The sequence below is a fragment of the Camelus dromedarius genome, chromosome 8 (assembly GCF_036321535.1).
Source record: "Camelus dromedarius isolate mCamDro1 chromosome 8, mCamDro1.pat, whole genome shotgun sequence".
In the NCBI taxonomy this organism is placed as follows: Eukaryota; Metazoa; Chordata; class Mammalia; order Artiodactyla; family Camelidae; genus Camelus; species Camelus dromedarius.
In genome coordinates, this window is record NC_087443.1 from 64,775,049 (window position 1) to 64,796,958 (window position 21,910).

Here is a 21,910-nt window from a genome sequence, read left to right on the forward strand (position 1 = left end):
CAGAAGAAACTCCAAAAACCTTCAGCTCAGTAATTTTTGAGACAACCTCTAGAGCAAAAATTCCAGAGCCACACTTCCACTCTTTGTCCTTTGTTATTAAAAAAGTATGTGTATATATATATATATACACTTACACATGTAAAATTAAACCTATGTGTATATGTTATATATACATGTATGTTATATATACAAGTTACATACATAGCATGTATATACATAACATTTTATATAAATATATAGTATACTGTATATAAACATACATAGGATCAATTCAAAATGAGTAAAAGCGTGGAAGTCTAATTATTGAAATTAGGAGAGTAGTCTGTTTTAGAATCAATTCTAAATCAAATAGTTCTCTGAAATGAGGTATCTCAAAGTGGAGAAAGTGTTATGGGACATAGTAAACTTAAAAAGGCCCATAGTCCATGAATCAAATCTTTCATGTCTTCATTGTCAAGATACAAAGTTTGTAAATTTATGCCCTGAGGATTTATGCAAGGTCTCCAAACACAGAAGAAAGGCTGAACGTGTGTTGTTTTGTTGAAATGAAGCTCAAATTTATGTTCTCTCTCAAAATTCTGCATCTTTGCTTTTGGAGTTTTTTTTATATGATTTCTAAGAATCTGTAAAGCTAGAATTCCCTGCTATTGATTTGAGATTCACAAGTAAAATGTGTCAATAAGGTGGTCTCGAGTTTAAAGGAAGTTTCATTTCAGTCTCCTGAGTCAAATGCCATTTTCAGTATCCTCAGTCTATAGCATCAAGGTAACATTCCAGAGTTTTGTGGTTTAGTAGACAGCTATTCTAGGCCAGCATATGGGGATGTCTGCTTTTAGTGGATCTACTGTACACAGGGCATTTATTCAATTATTCACTCATTTATACTTTCACTTTAAATTTTTACTAAATATCTACTAAGTGATGAGTGTGGGAGGTACCAGGGCCAGCCCAAGTTTTTAGAAAAGATGCTGGTTAAGTGATGTGTAAAAAGTCATTGAAGCCAGACAGCTTCTCTAACTTAAAAAATACCTCAATAGCAAGGTCCTACTGTATAGCACAGGGAACTATATTCAATACCTTATAATAGCCTATTACCTGTTATGAAAAGGAATACACACACACACACACACACACATACACACACACACACACATACACACACATATATATAACAGAATCACTATGCTATACACCAGAAACTAATACAACATTGTAAATCAATCATACTTTAACCAAAAATGGGGAAAAATATCTCCATTACTCCTCCATAACCTCTTACTGATACTTAAAATGTATAAACACTAATTCCTCTGAAATTATATAGAATGCACTAGACTATCCAAACAAAAGGAGTCCATATATATATATGATGTCACAAAAATACCTTTGGAAGAGGCAACATGATAGACTTAATCATACTTAGTTTACTGGAGTGAATTTGTGTTTTATTTTGTCTTTTTTTCTCAGTTATTTGAGGGTTAAGCATTTCTGAGGGTTTTTTTTTCCAAGACTGAATTTTTGAGATAAAGAGGTTACTCTTCACTGCAATAAAGAGTATAAAAGCAATAGGAGACCTATGGAGAACAGGAAGAGAGAATGCTTCTTTTTTTCTTCTCTCTCTTTTTTTATTTTATTTTGATCTGTCTGTGGATGTCAAGTAGGCCATGTCAGGCAAATAAGCAAGAGTCTCAGATGTTGGAATCTCAGGTATAGAAGCTCTCAGCACGTAGATGGAAGCAGAAGCCAACCACGTGGATGCACCTGCCCAGGGAGATCTTTAAACGCCAATGAGGCAGAGAGTGCATCCCCATCAACAGAGGAAAATCAGTTCCAGGCGGGTGTTTCATTTTCTCTTTGACATATGGTCAATGATAAATTCAAAAGTCTATTTGATTTTTAATTCAGTGTCCTTTTTTAACTAAGCCATGCTGTGCCTCAGGGCAGCAAATATTTGTTGAGTGTCAACTAATGTGCCCAATATGTAAGCTACATAAAAAAGCAAAGTAAGGACAAGGCAAAGTCCTTCACCAGTCTGTAAGGTCTACAGTAGTGCTGCACATACGCTAGTTGACCAGTTGCTAGTGGAGATACTAATCCCCAGACTTGAATGCTTAGTCAATTTTCCACCCTTATATGCCCTAGTGAGTTATATCAACTCTCTTTCAACTCTCTTAATCATTACTTCCTCCAGGAATCCTTCTCATACCACCACTGGTGATCATTTTGAGGCAGGTATTTTTAAAGACAAATCTGACACATATAATGTTAATTATTTTTTTATGTGTACATATCAACTCCTCAACTAACTAGAATAGTCTTCAAGGACAAGAACTCTACTTCAAATGTTTTCTACTCATCTCCTCTAATACAAATGATTAGAGAAATACTTAATGGAAGAATGAGAGAATAATAGGCAATTTACACGTTCTAAGTGATAAAAGTAAATAAAACAACAAGCACTTATTAATGACTTGGTGAATGGGTAGAAATTCTAGTGTGGAGTCCAGAAATCATGAGTTCTAATTCACAAACTGATTGAAAAACCAAATTATAACCACTATGAACTGCAGTTTATACTATTCATAAAATGCAAATAAACTACTTTTCTTGAGCTTTGGGGGGATAAAGAAAGTTAAAATAACACTAATAGACTCTAATAAGAGCATTATCTTCTTAATACTCCATTCTTTGTCAGACTCATTGAAATGTTTCTAGGTTAGACTTTTAACAATTCTGCGCTGTACCTAGGTGGCTGTAGCTTAGAGAGGTCTCTAATCTTGGCAAATAGTCATTAAAATGAAAGGTCACTGGAGCCCCTGGAGGAGGGTTCTGTTCAGAAAGCCAATTAGTTTAGCTCCAACCCATGACCCTATCTGCTCAGTACTTTAAGGCTACTGTTCTATTCTCTTTTATATTTTCTTGATCTGAAGGTAGTTTTTTTCAGTATAATATATATGACCACAAAGAGAATTTAGCTATAATAATCAGTATTACCAGGTGAAAAATTAATTCTAGAGAAGGAGGAAGCTGTGTGTTTAGAGAACCTCAGGAAAAAGTATCCAACTTCTGAAAGCCTGTCACTAATTTGAGGACACAAATGAACCTCCCCATGATGGTGCCATACAGAACACTCTCCATCCTAGCTGTGAGATCCTGCTGAGAATACCATGGGCTCCTGAAAGAAATGATACTGATATGATAAGTTATGAAAAGCAATGTGATTGTGGTCAGGGTTCTGAATGTATACAACATTTTCCCCACCACCAAAGAACAGAGAAGGGCAGGTCAGAGCCAGATCTAAGGATACAGTAGACAGAACTGGTCTTTGATAAACAGTTTCTCTAGATGCAATTTGAACTCTCTGTTTCTGCATAATGAATCACCCCCAAACCCCACCTCACAAACACTTAGTGGTGCTCCCTCCTCATCCCCGTACTTACTCTCCAACCTTTCATTTGTTTGGAAGTGTCTATGACTATGTCAGTTCTCCCTAGAGTATATCTATCAATATTCATACTTTATTATTTATTTTGTTTCCAATATTTGGTTATCATTCTGCTGGATGCCCTGAGGGATGCTACCCTGAAAGGCTAAGTAGGCTAGCACGAGTAAGGTGAAAACAATAGCTGTGGTTCATTGACTATTCAACAGGCCAGGCTATGAAATACAATTTTTTTTATTTAACACTTCTTTTGATGGATGGATCATGATAGAAGTATCATTGTCTGTAAATTTTAAGATGCAGGAGCTGGGATTTGGAGAGGTTAAACAATTGTTTCAAGGTCACAGATTTGTTACTGGCAGAGCTCTGATTTTAAAATAACTGTAAAATTCATGCTCTTTCTACTGCATTATGTGTTTAGAAGTAATTGTAAGAAAGGGTTTTAAATAATAAAATAAATATGAACAATTGTAAATAAAAGTGGGGTAGATCAGAGGAGATGTAACTCAGCTGGTTTCTTTGTTCAAAGCCGTATCCCTGGTGTCTGGCATAATGTTTTTATAGAATTGAGACTTGATAGGTATTTACTGAGTATATGTTCTGGCTAAAAGTAGCAGGAAGATAGAGTTTTCAAAGAAGTGTGTGTGTGTGTGTGTGTGTGTGTGTGTGTGTGTGTGTGTGTGTGTGTATGAAGGACATAGAATTTGAAATCGACCTTAAAGAATGGGAAGGATTTGGGTATGCATACATCAGGAATTTAGTGATAGATAATGATTTCCTGGCACATGGGGACAGAATGAGCAAAGGAAATACTAAAGCATTTTTGAAGTTGTGAATAGTCAAGTCTGAATTAATCAAATTCTTGAGAGAAACAAAATTTTTATATTAGAATTTTAGATATATAATTAAGGAGAGTGATGCTTCTAAGATAAGCGCCATCCTTTTGTAACTGGAACCTCTCCACACATGGAGTGTCACAGAAAAATCTATCTCTGAGGGTTCTCCACACCAGTGGCTCTCATTAAAGTCCTCTTGGGGGACCTCAGGTAGCCACATGAAATGGCCAAATACAAATGAGACAGCTCGTTGAAGTGTGCATTCATCTTTAAAATACCAGTGATTTTGCACTTATTCATGTTTGGTTTATTCAGTATAAGACCATTTCCCCCTGATCGTTAAGCAAAATGAGCACTCCTGGGGAAGTAACTTCATGTACACTGACTGACAAACAGCCTATACAACAGGGAAGACCCGATATGCTGGATGGAGTCTGGCTGTATAGGGCTTTAACTTGCTGAGTAGTCTTTCTCTCAGGAAAACAAAACAAAATAAAACATGTGTGACATATATGTGTTATTCATATTTAGATAAGTTAAAATGTATTTCAACAACTTTACTGAGCTATCTTTCACATATAAAAACTCTTGTGTTTAAGGCATACAACATGATATTTTGATATATGTATACATTGTGAAAACAGTATTACCATCAAGCTGAATAACTTATCTACTATGTCCATATAGTTACTATTTTTGGTGTGTGTGTGTTGTGAGAAGCCTTCATTTAATATCTATCTTATTGGCAAATCTGAAGTATACAATACAGTATTGCTAACTATTGTCACCATGCTGTACATTAGATCCCCAAAACGAATTCATCTTGCATAACTGACACTTTGTACCCTTTGACCAACATCTTCTCATTTCCCCTTACCCTTCCCCCATGGCAAATACCATTCTACTTCCAACTTTTGTAAGTTTGAATATTTTAGATTCCTCACAAAAGTGGGAACACACAGTTTTTGTCTTCTTGTGTTTGACTTATTTCACTTAATGCATGTCCTCAAGATTCATCCATGTTGCTGCAAATGGCAGCATTTCCTTCCTTTATTAGGCTGAATAATGTATATATTTAATCAGTCTTTCTTTATTCATTCAACTGCTGAAGGACATTTAGGTCGTTTCCATATCTTGGCTATTGTGAATAAACAGCAATAAACATGGAAGAATTGGTATCACAGAAGTGGGATTGCTAGAGCATATGCTACTTCTATCTTTAATTATTTGAGGAACTTCTGTATTGTACCATTTTACATTCTCACCAACAATGCACAAGAGTTCCCTTTTTCCACATCCTCACACACTTCTAGTCTTCTCTTTTTAATAATAGCATTTCTAATAGGTATGAGATGATATTTAACTGTGGTTTTGATTAGCATTTCCATGATGATTAGTGATGAACACCTCTTCATGTACCTGTTAGCCATTAGCATGCCTTCTTTTGAGAAATGTCTGTTCATGTCCTTTGCTCATTTTTATTGAGTTATTAGAGTTCCTTACATATTTTGCATGTTAACTCCTTATCAGAAATATAGTTTGCAAATATTTTCTCCCATTCCATAAGTTCCCTCTTCATTTTGTTGCTTGATTCCTTTGCTGTGCAGAAGCCTTTTAGTTTGATGAAATCCCACTTATCTATTTTTGTTTTTAATGCCTGTAATTTTGGTGCCATGACTGAAAAATCATTGCCAAGTGAAGTGTCAAGAAGCTTTTTATCTGTATTTTCTTCTAGTAATTTTATAGTTTCAGATCCTAGATTTAAGTCTTTAATTCATTTTGAGTTAATTTTTGTACATGGTATTGAGATAAGGATCCAGTTTCATTATTCTGTATGTGGATATTCAATTTTCCTGACATCATTTATTAAAGAGACAATCTTTTCCCCACTGTATGTTTTTGGAACCCTTTTTGAAAATCTATTGGCTGTAAACATCTGTATGTATTTTCTGACTCTCTATTTTGTTCCATTGATCTATGTGTCTGTTTCTATGCCAGTACCATACTGTTTCAGTTACTATGGCTTTGTAATATATCTTGAAATCCATAAGTGTGATGCCTTCAGATTTGTTCTTCTTTCTAAAACTATTGGGGCTATTTAGTTTCTTTTTTTGGTTCCAGATGAAATTTATTTTTCTTCTATTTTTAAAAAGAATGTCATTGGGATTTGGATAGAGAGTCACCAAGTCTATAGACTAAGGAATTAACTCTGGTCCTGCTGTGTGCTTACAATAACGAGATCTGAAAATGTCAGGCTCAAGGAAAACTTTAGTCTTCTTGCTCAGCATAATTAATTTTTAAGATCCAAATTAAGATGTGGTATGATCAAATTTTAAAGAAAACAAATAAGCAAGTAAGCAAGCAAACAAAGAAAATACTGCTCCACAAAGAGAAGTATTGGAGGGAACACAATGAGACAGGATGTCATCTCTCTCAGATGCTTGTTCTCTCCAAAGCACACCAGGGTCTTTTTCTCTCACTGATGATATCCTCTCTCTGTCTCTGCCAGAAACCAGAAGCCCAGAAAGAGGCCCTATGAAGGAGCCACATCACCTATAAAGCAGTCATACTCATCTATTTTTGTCCTATCTTTCTTCTACCTATCCAGACAACCATTCCTGGACTCCACTGCTTTAGATCCTCACATATTTTCTAAGCAAAACAAAACAAAACAAGAAGTATGCAAAATACTCATAGGCTACTTGCCTAGGGGAAGAGCAAACATAATAATAAGTCATGAAAACAAAATGCTTTCAGTAAGAAGAGCTGAAGTCAGAAGTTCATTTTCTTTTTGCTAAACATCGTAATACCTGACCCTTTCACGGCACTTTCTAAGATGAATGACTGTATAAACTGAGGATTGAATCAACAAGTATGTTCTCCTTACCTTCCTTTCTCCTGCTCTCCCTTAAGGCCATTTTTGAGCATCTACTATGTGACAAGCACTGCTAGGAATACAATGAAGAAGACACTCCCCCTGTTCTCAAGGACTGTAGAATCTAATATAACAAAGGAGACAACAAGGAAGAAGGTGACCTAAGACAAGAAATGGAAGAGGATGATCTGGGAGTAGTATGTTCCAGAACAGGGAGAAATCATTTCATAAAATGCTCATGGTGTCTTAAAAAACTATCAGATTATAGAATTAGGATTCTTATCTTTGTTCTTAGGTGAAGCAACTGAGGCTTAGAGAAGTTAATGAACTTGTCCTAGATCACACACCTAAACTGTAGTAGATTCAAGACTAAAAACAGCAATCTACCCTCCTTTCTTATCACTTCACACAGTATCAAAAAAGAAAAAGCATATTTTAAAAATGCTAATTTTAAGAACATCACACTATAGCAACATTTATACCTGCTCACAACTAATTAAAAGTTCCAAAGTTGATCAACTCTGATTTGTGAATTTTTAATCAAAAGAGTTTATTAAATGGAGGGATAATCTTAAAAATTTAACATCAAATATTAATATCCTTCAATGCAAGACTCCTTCCTCTTTTCCAGATTCCACATCATCTCACTTTGCTGCCAGAAGAAGAGATTAGCCATTTCACAAATAGATCAAAATTTGTCTACATTGTAAATGAGGAGATCCAATTCTGGTGCCCCATCTGCACCTTGGTGCCAAGCTTGCCTCACAAGACCAGCTTTGGGCATTTTCCTAGTACTCCATTTCAAAGATGAGAGAACAGTTTCAGCAATGTTCATCAATGTGCCTAATCTCACACAGCTGGGAATACAGGATACAGGATTTGAGTAGGTCTTTGTGAGTCTGAGCTTCTTGTTCATTCCAATTCTATCATGGTTCACTATATCTTTATATTCTAGTAATTTTGCAGTTACCCTGGTAGCTAGAGGTTTTAGATGCTTTGTATTTGGGGATCTAGACAGCCCTCTCACCACCTCTTCTTTTATATAATACCGTCTTGATTCTAAAAGAAAAAAAATAACTGAAAATGACTCCATCTTCTACCCTCCAACACTTGATCCCTGAACCTCACTATCTTTTAGATGAAGCAGCAGTACAGCTATAGCTGGGCACACTTGCCGGGGATAAGAGCAACATTCTTGCCTTTCCAAACAGGACTTGGGTGAAGATGGGCAGAAGCAGCTGGCTATTACTCATATTTAGGCTTTATTTCCAAGATGCTCTGGCTATAATAATGTCTGAATTTGAAGATTTGTTTACATGACCTGAACCTATTTATGTGAACCATCGACCATCTGTGTATTAGTTTTCAGGGAATGGGTTGAAAGCCGATGTATAATTTTACTGCAAGTGTTGTAATAAAGAAGGGAGTCTTGCAAAGCAAATTTTAATAAAAAATAAATCAACCTGACCCACACTCTGTAGATCATATTTCCTTGGTGGAAGAGAGAAGTGGCTGACAAAAGGAGCCCCCCCACCTTTATTTTAATTTTCATGTACTATTTTTAGCTCTTAAAGTTGACTATAAATAATGGCAGAAGAGAAATGAGATTCATAATGAATTAGAAACACAAATGAGTTCCATAAAATATTTATCTGCAGTGAAGTGGAGTTTGATGATATCTGATTTGTAATGAAACATAAACAGGGCACTCCATTGCATGCAGATTTTTCTAAAATATGATTTTTTTGCAGTTATGATTTTTATTTAAAGGTCTAATCATGAGTAATGAAAAACAACCTGCAAAAGTCTATACTTTTTTTTCTTCTACTCTGTTTTCCAAAAGTTAAACTTCAAAATATAGTGCTGACAGGTAACTAGCATTATATAGTAATTTTGTATTTATGATTCTAATATTCATCATTCTGATAATTTACTAAAGATTCCAAGGGCTGATTTCTATGAATAATCACATTTCCCAAACAGGATAGCTGTGAAGAGTAAATAAGCCAGGGTATGTAGAGCACCTATCCAATGACTCTGGTAAGGACTGAGAGGGTGAGTGCCTAGCACATAGTAAGTGATTAGTAAATGTTGAGTGTTATTTACATGATCAAGATTTGCAGAGGTCTTTGAAAACATGTCCCAAATGTGTTCTTCATGATTCAATGCCAATATGTGACAGTAGAACTCTCCCAGTCTCCAGGCTCTATGTCATCTCATTTCTATCATAGAATTTAAAATCTTATGTGCTCCTTGGTTGATATTTTCACGTTTTTATTTTATTTTATTTTATTTTATTTTATTTTGCTGAGGGAGGGAGGTAGGCTTATTTATTTATTAATTTAATGGGGGTACTGGGGATTGAACCCAAGACCTCGTGCATGTGAGACATGTACTCTACCACTCAGCTATACCTTCCTGCTACTTTTCTTGTTTTTTTAAGACTTTACTTTTTAGAGCAGTTTTAGGTTTACAACAAAATGGAGAAGGAAGTACAGAGATCTCCCATATAACCACAGCCCCTACACAAGCATAGCCTCTCCCATTATCAATATAACTTACTAGACTGGTACATTTTTTTTACCAAAGATGAACTTATGTTGACATGCCATACTTACCCAAGGTCCATAGTTATTAGTGTTTACTCTTGGTGTCGTATGTTCTATGAGATTGGACAAATGTATAATGATGTTATGTCCACCTCACAGTATCATGCAGAGTATTTTCTCTGCCCTAAAAATCCTCTGTTCTCTTTCTATTCACTTCCCTACACACACACACTCTTTGGTAACCACTAATCTTACAGACTCCATAGTTTTGCCTTTTTCAGAATGTCATATACTTGGAATCATACTGTTTTCAGCCTTTTCAGATTGGTTTCTTTCACTTAATAATGTGGATTTAAGATTCCTCCATGTCTTTTTATAGCTTGATAGAAATGAACTATCAACTTTGAACTTTTTAAAGAAATGAAATTTTTAGCACTGAATAATATTTCATTGTCTGGATGGACCACAATAAACCACAATTTACTTATCCATTCACCTGCTAAAGGACATCTTGGTTGCTTCCAAGTTTTAGCCATTATAAATAAAGCTGCTATAAACACTGGTGTGCAGGCTTTTGTCTGGACATAAGTTTTCAACTTCGGCGTAGTTTTAAATATTTAATTGGAAAGGATGGCTTATAGCCTGTCACTCTTCTCCCCTGTGTCCACATCAGCAGTAATCAAACCAAGAAGTTTCTGAGCCTATAGAAGGCCTTATAATCCTTTTTAACGCATACTCTTGAACAGCCACTTATTAAATGATTCCAGTCAGTACATGAGATATAACCCCCTTGCCATTCCTTTCCTGGAAACACAGACTAATATCATCATTCTCAACTGCAGTGTGAGAAGGGAGTTAAATTGTAGGAGATGCTAAAGTTTCAAGAAAAGGACAGTGACTAATATTCCTTTCAGCATCTGCTAAGCCCATTTCTTCTCCTGAATACTTATTCTTCATTACTCTAGCACGGTGATTCACAGGAACATAAATCAGCACATTTCAGAAATTTGTCAATATGAGACTCCAATAATAAAATATCTAGATTCATGTAGGTACTACTATAAACATGACAACACTATTTATTTTCCAAACAGCTGGAAAGGGAAGAAAATTGAGAAAGACAGCCAACAGTTTCTTTTAATGTGTGGAGAAATATTACTGTATTTCCACTTTCACTTATGGGAAGGTCAATTAACCTGAAATGTAGAAATTACAGGGAGAAAGAAAAATGGATCAATGTAGAATTTATGTCGAGGTAACTGGAAACTTTCATATGCTCTCAGCATCAGGTCCTTTATTTGAAGAGTATGTTAAATGGAACATTCTCTCAATGTGTCCTTCTGAGCAAACACATTAAGAAACTAATTTTAATTCATTAAGAAAACAAGACTAAGATTCCAAATTTAAACCAGAATGTTTTCAAGTGTGAAATAAAAGTATGAAGTGATCAGTGAAACAGTCTCTGTCATCCTAAAAGGCAGAGGAAAACAGACCTAGGTTATACCTTTCCTGTGACTCTACTCAGTGCAGCATTTACTCTCCAGATCACAGCCACCTCACCCCACATGAACTGAACAAAGCTGAGAAATGAGAAAAGAGAGGAAGAAGAAGGTGGTACTGCCAAATGTCGCCAAAGCCAACTCATGTAACTAGTGGCAATTGCTTGCTCATAGCCAAGCTCTGGCTTTAAGGAGGATGACAGACAAAAGTGGAGGATATACACTCTCACTCTCACTATATCCCTGCCCTCAGGGTGCAGGTTTCCCCTTAGTAGCATATCTTTCTCTTTTTTTCTCTTTCAAACCTGTTGATGTTTACTTTAACCCAACCTATATTTCACCTGGATACACACTTGTTCTCTTATCTTTGCTATTTTAAGTGTAACCCTCAGACCAGCAGCACTGGCATCACCAAGGAGCTTCACAGAAATACAGGATATCAGCCCTAAATCAGAAGTCTGAAATTAGAACCTGATGTTTAACACGATGCCCTCATAGTGCTATGCACATTGAGGCTTTCGGATAGTGCTCATAGTCTTACTCTCAGCCACGTATTTCTGCTGAAACCGTGCCTCTCCCTTGTGCATTAATTCTTGTTCTTTCTACTTCTCTTCTCCCTTTCGCTCTTTCTCTCCTATGCAACAGAGTCAGAAGCAGGAGGAGAAAATTACCTTTATCGAAAACACTCACCTCAAATCCTGGTGTCTGCGATGAAAAGAAATCTTGTGAGGACCTTGCAGAACTTCTCATCCTAGGTGGAAAAAAAAAATCCCTTTTCCAGATCTTGAGAGATGAAGCTTCCATATCTGTCCTCTACCACCCATTCTAACGCTTTTACATTCACCTGCCGGAAGGTTTTCCTGGCTGCTTAATCTAACTTGTTCCCAGTTCGTAGTGGCCAAGGCATCTGTTCTTGCTCCAACCTCAGTGGCTATCAAGGACAGCTGCCCACCAACTTCTTCTCTATAAACCCCTTCCCTTGAGTCTTCTCCTCATTTATGTTTCCCTCCAGCTTATAAATGATTTGACTAATTCCACAGTCTGCAGCTCCTCTTGGAGATCCAGTCTGCTACACTTTAGAGACTGCAGAAGCTCCTCCCAACCTCTTTATAATTTGGAGGTCATAAATTTGCCCATCAACAGGAAACCCTGGCCAACTCCTACCCTTCACTCACTCTCCTCCTCTAATCCCACGGGAGATCTCCAAATAGCTTCTGACAGGAACACCTAAGTGGTAATGCTGAGCACAGTCCCTAACTAGCCAGAATAAGGAGCAGTTACTGCCAGAAACCTTATTTGTGTGTGTGCATGTAGGTGTTTATGAGTCCTAAAGCCCTTATTCTGAGAATGCCAACACAGAGTGTGAGATCTGTCAGGAATTATAAAGGATCAGTCTCATTATAAACCCCAGTTTACCTCCTTTTTACTCATTACCTTAAAGTAGTTTAAGTTATGATCATTAGAAACCATAGGAAATGAGAAAAGGCTACCTCTAAGCAGGAAACCTGCTGTTTTCTCCTTGAGCATGGGGTAAGGAATTGAGAACGTAGCATTCAGGAGATGCATGAAATCTGAATCCTACGCCTTTAAGATCATTGGCAGAGTCACCCATCACGGGGTCATTTGCCCAAGTTGAAGGTTAGAGGTTTCTGTCTCTGAAGGTTTGTCTCCTTGAGATGAAATATAAAGGGTAAGGGAAGGAAAAGGGGGAGTCAGAGAGACAAATCAACTGATTGACTAATTGGGGGGAAAAGACATGAGAAAGAAGGCAGGCAACAGTTCTTCAGAAAGCAGACAGTGCAGATAAATTAAATGTTGTTTGGGTATGGAAAAGCGCATCTCTTTCCAGCTTCTTCCACTTTAAGATCTCTAAATCAGTCAAAGTGGAACAGCACTTGTTTTAGATGTTTCATAATAAATGTCAATTTTCTCCTGCCTTACCCTGTGCTTAGCTTAGTTAGAAATTTACAAGTTCCCCTTCATGAGGCAGGAAAAAACAATTTATCAGTTATATTGATTTGGTAATTGACTTGGTATAGAGATTCTTCTCACCAAATGAAGAGGAAAATAAGGTCACCCTGAATAATTTTCCCAGCCCCTCTGCTGGAGGGTCCCTGAGCTATACTTCAATCTAACGTTGTCCCTTCCATATTTTTTCCACACTAAAGTAAAGATTGTCTTGATTTCAATGACAAAAATCTAATTTAAACTGATACCCGAGGTCCTTAAGCAAAAACAAGCAAACAGAGCAACTGGGAAAATGCTTCCAGGTAAGGCTGGATCAAGGAGTTCAACAATATGAGATTGCTCATATGCAGAATCTAAAAACAAAACAAAACAAAACAAAACAAAAAACAGAAACAGACTCATAGACATAGAATACAAATTGTGGTTGCCAGCGGGATGGGGGGTGGGAAGGGACTGGGATTTCAAAATATAGAATAGATAAAAAAGATTGTACTGTGTAGCACAGGGAAATATATACAGGATCTTGTGAAGGCTCACAGCGAAAGAGAATGTGACAATGAATATATGTATGTTTATGTATAACTGAAAAATTGTTCTCTACACTGGAATTTGACACAACATTGTAAAATGACTATAACTTAATAAAAAAAGTTTATATATATAAAAAATAAATAAATTAATTAATTTTAAAAAAAGGAGTTCAACAAAATCATTAGGTATCTCCCTCTTTCTAACATTTGCTTCTATGTTCCATACTTGGACAGTGAAATATATATATATGGAAATGGGAAACTTAAGGATTGTGTACATTTTGTATCTATAATGTAGTCTGACCACATGTAAAATTGGGATAATAATACAAACCACATAGAGCTTGTGTGGGAGGAATAGTTAATATAAAGTCTTTAACATACATTAAACTTAAGGATATTATACATAATAATATATATTTTCCCAGATCAACCCCTTTAGTTCCAGTCCCATCTTCCTAATATCACCTGTGACAGATAGGTATAATTGGAACATCTACAATGTACACTGTTTTCTCTTCTCACCTTGATGTCTTTTCTTCGGGTACTCTCCTTGCCCAATTCTACATTAAATACTTCTTTTCACTAATCTCCTTTTACTCTACTATTTCAGTCTAAATGACCCAGGTTTATGAACAATAAATAGTATGCTATGGTTTTTGTTGACCTTTGCTATGTTTCTTCTTGATTCCACAACTACTGGAGGGTAAATACTTAAAGGGAAGCTATCTAATTCCATCCACTGCCACCGTGCTCTACTCACCCTCCACAGGCTATGCCCACTAAATACTGGGGTGGGTTATTGAGGATTGCATACACTGTACCTGTTATTTTTAGTAGAGTCATCAGTAATATGGGGATAATTAGTCCAGCCTCATAAGGCTGGGGTGAGGAAAATTTAAAGCCAAGTAAACTACATATTTTTCCATAAAGTTAGAGCCCAAATTTGTTTTGTTGTTGTTGTTTGGGTTCTCATCGCCCTAATCTTATAAATGCCAGACATGGACTACAACAGGTCAATAGGCACTTAATATGGGTGTATGATGAGTGGGCCTATGCTTTAATAACCTACACTCAGGTTCTACTTCTTTTACTGTTTTCCTTACGATGGTCTGTGAAAATGATGGCCACCATAAATATTCACCTGCAAAATTTCCTTCCTCAAATTGAGTGGAAATGTTAAAGGTTTAACTTTGAAATGTATAACTCAAGGTCACAGGGCGATGTTTGAAATCACATGAAATAAACATATGCACATAGCATAAAATATGCAAATTTTTCTCAGTAGTCCTCCCTTTATTTCTGGCCTATGAAAATCTTTAAAAAAAAAAAAGTTGACTCAAAGGGCAGATTGGAGTGGAGAAAAAGAGTAAGGGGGTTGTAGCCTGAGACACCTGGGTAACCATGAGAAACTGTCCTCTTTCTCTCTGAGTGGTAATGTGAAGAAATAACAAACTCACTATCTGGTAAAGACATAAAACTAAGAAATTAAAATAACTGCTTCTATTGTCAAAAGTTTGGCAAGAGAAAAAAATAGCAAATTTTCCTTGGACATTAGCACAGAAATGTCTCTATATTTTGGACTTTTTATTTGACTATTACTGTGAAAAAATATTTCTAAAATGTAATGAGTCACTGGAATATTCAATCCTGGAAATAAACACAGAAGTGAAGAAATGAAGTTTCAACCACAGAAACCTAAAAACAGAGCAACAAAGTTTCTTAATAAGACAGACTTGAAACAAAGGGGCACCAAAGGGAAGCATTTTGAAGTTTGAAGTCCAGGTTTGGGTAACCTTTTAATGGACAAATTTGGGGCCTGTTTTCATTGGATAGAAGTCAAATTTAAGGATGGGTATTATTGTATTCTGTGAGTATATACAGTTATAGGGGATCAATTCATAAAATGGAATAACATGGCCTTGTTCTACTGCTTAATTTGATAATGGACCTCAAAAAGAGTCCAATAATTTATCTCATTGATCGTGTCCATACAGGAGTGATAAAGTAGCAGTGAAGGACATACACTTCAAAGTCAGACGAAACTGACTTGGACAACTGGGTTCCATCTTTTCCTACTTCTGCATCCTTGGGTAAATTCCCTTTTAATTTAATTTTTCTAATCTGTGAAATTAGCGTAATGCTAGTACCTCTTATTGTAAGATTACATGTGAAAATACATGTCTTTAGCATTATGCCTAGAACATAAAACACACTGAAGAAATGTTGGGGATGGTGTAAATGTTGATGGTGATGGTAAAAGTGATGATGATGATACCAAATTTTGCATCTACAGTAAGGCCACCCTTTAAATAAAATTTTTAGAGATATGGAAACATTTAGAGATGCTCTTTAATATCTTAACATAGTGAAGACTTTATAAAAAGTCCTCTGGAATCCATCAAATCATTCATAAAAAGTTGTAGAAGCACAGAATTCCAGGACCAACTATTATTAGGAATAAAAGGAGAGGTGTTTGCTAACACTATAGTGGCAAGCTGCAATACGTAAATGTATCAAATCAATATGCTATTTACATTAAACTTTCACAATGGGATATGTCAATTATACAGCAATTTAAAAATTAATAAATCCCTAGAGGCAAAAAGGAATTAAAGCCACAATCTTCTTTGTGTAGGCATGGAAATTGAGGAGCACAATTTGGTTAGCAGCATCTATGACTCTAGACTCCTGGTCCAATACTTTTTGAACTGTAATATGCTGAAATTTACATAACAGCCTCCCATACTCCCACTGTGACAAACCCTTTAAAAGATGGATTTAGTAGAATTAACATCATAAGGATAGAAGTAGAAACAGTACTGATAGAAATATGGTGAAAGATGATCAACAAGTGAATTGGCAAAAAAGAATTCTAGTCTGTTCTCTGTCTGTCCAAAAATGAGAAGCACTCAGCTGCATACATTTGCCACAGGCCTGTAGAGCACATGGCTTTTCTTGGCTATTTACCAAACATGACAATATTTCATAGGATGCTTACATCAATGACAATATAAATATTTCATAATGTACATTTTAAAAACTGACCTTCCCAAGTCAATTCTCCACTGTAAAGGAGAATAGCAGTTTTTAAGAATGGGAAGAATGATAGTGGTAGAAAATTAATATTTTGTAATTGCCAATGTTAATAGATAATTCAGGCAAGGCTCATCTAAGGATAGTAAAAGAAGCTGGTGAAAGTTCGAAAGGGAAAAGAGGCATCTTTTGTACTGTATCACATATCCTATCTCTTACAATCCACAGGGTGATCAAGTGACAACAGTTACAAAGGTGACTGCCAATGATCTGAGCTACAGCCTGGAGCTATCCAGGAATTTAAGCTTACCACTATGCTCTCAGAACTGTACACTAGCCATGAAAAACTGCATCTATATAACAGCATCTTTATATTTATATATGTGTGTGTGTGTGTGTGTACAGACACACACATATATATATACATACACATATATACACACACACACACACATACATATATATATACATATAAGCATTTTTGAGACAGAACTTTGCCATCCCTATGAGTCTGGGCAGATATGCCTGTACCAGTCAAGGGCACCTGAGAGTTTTCATAATGAACAGTTGGCAAGCTGTGGGATAGACATCAAATACTACCTTTTCCTGAGAGCCGAGGTAGAGTGGTGGCAACAGCTTTTTATCCTCCGATAATGATATTCAAGACTTTATGTTCTTCCAGAGGAACAGAATGTAAGAGTCTAACCTACATGTACTCAACCACTTGTCCCTTCCTTCTCCTGAGCACGTCCTCCATTACCCCACCAGTTCTGTCCAATTAGCTCCATGATGGAAGGGGCAGCCTGCCTGTCTAAGCCTGCTACTCTGTTGACCATGAAATTTCCCTGGTACTTGACAAAACATATCAGTGAGATTCTGCTCACCTCAATAGGCCTCCCTTCCTGCTTCAATGCACACCCACAAGTCCAAACAGTGTTAAAGGATATTGATGCAGTGGATGTCTCTCCATGAGTGATGGCCCAGGAGAAAAACAGAAGTCATGCATCTCAAGCAATCAGGAAATGTCAGAAGGCCTTAGAGAAATCCTTTAAACAGACCAGAGCACCCAGACAAACATCAAAACTAATGGAGTGTTTGGAAAGAGATGTGTGTTTGCCCAGAAAAGGGAGGTAGGAAATATAGTGAGAAGCCAAGCAGAAGGACTGTCTGTGTTATCTGGAGGCTGACAGCATGATAGGGAAGAATACAACTCAAAAGCTGGTAGTCTGAAAAAGGGGCTGGAAGGGAAGCGGAATATAAGGATGAAATTATCATTTAGTGTCATATCCCTGGCCATAGTGATTGATTTAAGGTTAGTCACATGACCCAAGCCAGCGCCACCTAAATCACTGAGACACAATTCTAGATGTTTAACTGCAGTTCTTGGGACATAGAACGTCTCTTTCTGCTTAACTTAAAAAAAAAAAAAAGGTTCTCTGGGAAGCAGAGGACAGACGAAATTAGACTTAACAAAAAAATTGTATTAAGAAAAATAACTGGGAATTTCTGGACTCTCTAGGACTCTCTGCGTGGAAATAATCCTTTCCAGGCTCACAAGTGCATCATGTAAATTTCTAAACTTCTGGGTTACCACTGAAGATAGTTTCACTTACATAATTTTTTTTCCTAGCTTGATATCACCTTTTCCTCACTGTTTTTTTGACATTTGTTTACCATTTTTTGCAGACTTGGCTAACATTTTTAGTGAATTGTGTTAAAATCTGGATTTCATTACTGAACAAAGTGGATCATGTTTCTAGCTTAGCGAGCAGAGGCTAAAAGAGGGCAATGCCAAGAAAATAAAATTAATTTGCAACATATTAATCAAGTGGAGAAATCTCAGCATTCCCCTAAAAAGCTATTATTCTGACCTATATTTATTTTTTTTCCAAAATTACTGTTTCCCACAAGAATCACATCAATAGTAATGAAGCAGAAAATTATGCATGTTAAGAAATTAATACGCCCCATAATGGGTTATAAACTTGCACTTCTTCATCGCTCATGCACTTTTGATAAGCTTGACAAATTTTAGACCTCTTTAATTTAAGATAGAGCAGTTTTAGTTCTTTAAGTTACAGTGGAAATAATTTCCCTATCATTAGAATGGTTCAATACAGTCATTAATCTACAAAATATCATGCAGAAAATTATTTTTTTTACCTATGTGAATCACTTACTTAGCCTGTTTCAGAAGGGAAAAGAGGCTATTTTCTGAGGACTCCGAATCTAGGACTTAAGGCAAATACTTTCAAAAGCCTTCATAATTACAGGGGCAAGATTTAGAAATAGAGCTGCCATTGTCACTATGTCTTCCTTGGCATGAGTAGGGCCATTGCTATGGGCAGAAACCACATACAGAGAAACCAGAAATACTCAGAATTGCAGTAAGATATGTGATGCTGCCTCTAGGGCCCAAAGTTCATTTCTCATCCACTCAGGGAGCGGAGGGCTCTGTGTGATTGCTCACCTTCCTCTGTTCCTTCTCTAGTGGCACCTTCAATATTTGGCAAGCATGTGGGACAGGCTTCAAAATATCCAAATGAAGAACCAGCAGAGGAAGTTGTACCCACTGTTTCTCCATGAGCTCCATCCATGGTGAGGTTTTCTTAACTGATCACTTATTAAGACTGTTTCTATTTCTCCAACAGGGCACTTGAATTTATACTTAAAATACACCAGGGAGAGGTAAAAGGCATCTGCTATTGTGTTAAATTTGTCAGTCTACAAGTTATGTGGGCCCAGTGGACCCTCATCATGGATGGTTTCCCACCAATGGTACATTACATAAGTAAGGGTAACATATAGGAATGAGCACTGAGAAGCTAACAGACTGTCAGAGTTCCAAACTATGAGACTCAGAAAACAGAGACACAAACTCCAATAACAGAAAGCCTGAGCATTCAGCCTCCAGCCCAACTTTGCAATTTTGAGAAGAATGGGTCTCAACTGTCGCAAGAAATTCCATGAATTTCAGCACTATGTAACTAGAATTGTGAACTTGGGAAAGAGGATAAAGCAAAGGAAAGAATCAAAGAAATGAAGGTAATTATGATATTGATGGAAAATGTACATCAATCTTACCTTCTACACATAGCATACATCACAAATTGTAACAATTATGGATGGCTGTATAACAAACCACCACAAGATTCAGTGGGTCAAAGCATTTACTAGTTCGTAAGTATGCAGGTGAGCTGAGCAGTGTGCTAATCTGGGCTGGGCTCTCCTGTTCCAGCTTATTCTTACCATTTGTAGTCAATACCCGAGTTGGCTCAGGGCTGAATGTACTAAGATGGCCCAGTTGGGAGAGCTGGTCTTTGCACGTGTATGCTCTCATTCTACAGAAGGATACCAAGGATTCATTCAAATTATGGTAGTGGAGAAAGTTTAAGAAGAAAAAGCAGAATCACGCAAAAGCCCCTTCACATCCAGACTCATAACTTGGAACAAAATTGCTTTCACCACGTTCTACTGGCCAAATCAAGTCTCAAAGCAGCCCATATTTAAGGACTGGAGAATTAAACTCCACCTCTGAAAGTGAAGAGGTGCAAAAAAATGTAGCCAATTTTAATTGACTCTAAAGGAAGATAGATAGATGGATGGATGGATAGATAGATAGACAGATAGATAGATAGATAGATAGATAGATGTGGCCTTGAAAAATGGGATTTCCCATTAATAAGAATGCTCAAACTGAAGCAAGAAGACCAAACACCAAATATCAGGAATGAGTTGGGGAACAGAGCAAGTAGTTACATCAAAATAAGCAAAAACTCAGTTATACATCCATTCATTCACAAATTTAAATCAACAGACGGACTTCCCAGAACAACAGTCAGCAAAATTTTCTGTAAAGGATACTATAATAAATATTTTCAGTTTTGTGGGCCACATATGACCTGCATAATCTTTTTATGATTTTTTCAACCCCTCATAAATGTAAAAGTGATTTGCAACTCATGAACTATAGTTTGCCAACTCCTGCCTAGACAATGTTAACCTCTTCATCTGTGCACACAGAGAAGACCTGCTATCATCTCAGCCTGAGTCATGTATTCGTTAATTAAGACTCATTATCTTTCTCTTCTGTAGCTAGCTTTATTCATTATACTTGGGATCATTCATAAATGAACTTCTTCCTTAAAGGCTAGTCAGAGAAGTGGGTTGGGTCACTTAGCCAGGCTTCTCTTTACTATCTACACAGAACATCTTCTAAAATGAGGACAAACATTTTTAAATCAGTAAATTCAAGCATTTCCCCTATTTTTTAATCATATTGTTAACTTCTAGTGGGCAATTCCAGAAATTACTTCATTTTAAAACACCAACAGAGGTTGAACCTGTAGTCAGAGCTACATACTGGATACATTCACTTTGATATCTTAGGGGGTCCTCAAAGCTAGTATGTCCACAAGAGAAAGCATTATCCTCTTTCCCAGATACATACCTCTATTATTTTTTTTTCTTTTTGTCTCAGTGTTGATCACAAGCAAACCAGTCTTCATAGTTAGAAACCCTGGAGTTGCCCTTAAACTCCTGCCCCTCTTTTACTCCTCAGAATAAATCAATCTTTAAATGAAGTTGGCTGTGTCTCATAATGGCCCTGAATTCAGGTATTTCTTGCTAATATATTGCAATAACACCTGAGCAGGTCCTGGTCTCTTACACTCCCCCAACAGTTTTCTTTCTGGTCTCTCCAATCCCAGTGCCTCTCTATTCTGACTCATCTAACTAGTAAGGTGAAATCCCCTCTGGAAATAGCTTCTTAAAACTAAAAAATAGTCCTCACAGCCCCAAGCATAGAAGTTATCTTGGTTTCACAGTACCTTCATAATTAAGTCCAGTCATTTTTAATCTGTCATCTAAGGCTATACACACCTTCCTGTACCTTTCTTTCCAGCTACTTCTTCAGGGAGGATTCCTTTAGCCAAGAAGTTTCCAGAATACCAACCTAAGGGGCACAAAAATATACTTTTAATTAAGAAAAAGGAATACCACATGTCATTCAAAAGAGTATTTTGCTAAGCTGTTTGGGGTGGTAACACTTCCAAAGGACAAGCTGAGTTATAAAACATGCTGGCTAACCTTCCTTCTGAAGATCTGTTATGCTGAAATGGGAATGCACAGTTAAGGTTCAAACAAACTGTTAAGAATAATAGAGACCAAGAAGTC

General features: G+C 36.7%; 1 long non-coding RNA gene across 1 annotated transcript in view; it reads right to left on the reverse strand.

Annotated features, from left to right (window-relative positions):
* The window catches only part of LOC116155903 (uncharacterized), a 36,187-nt gene extending 14,497 nt beyond the window's left edge, over nucleotides 1-21,690 (reverse strand). Inside the window, exons 1-2 of the long non-coding RNA XR_004139806.2 lie at nucleotides 21,617-21,690; nucleotides 11,892-11,952 (exon numbers count right to left, since the gene is read on the reverse strand). This is a non-coding gene — a long non-coding RNA (uncharacterized LOC116155903). The remainder of the gene's footprint in view (nucleotides 1-11,891; nucleotides 11,953-21,616) is intronic.
* Nucleotides 21,691-21,910: the final 220 nt, after the last annotated feature.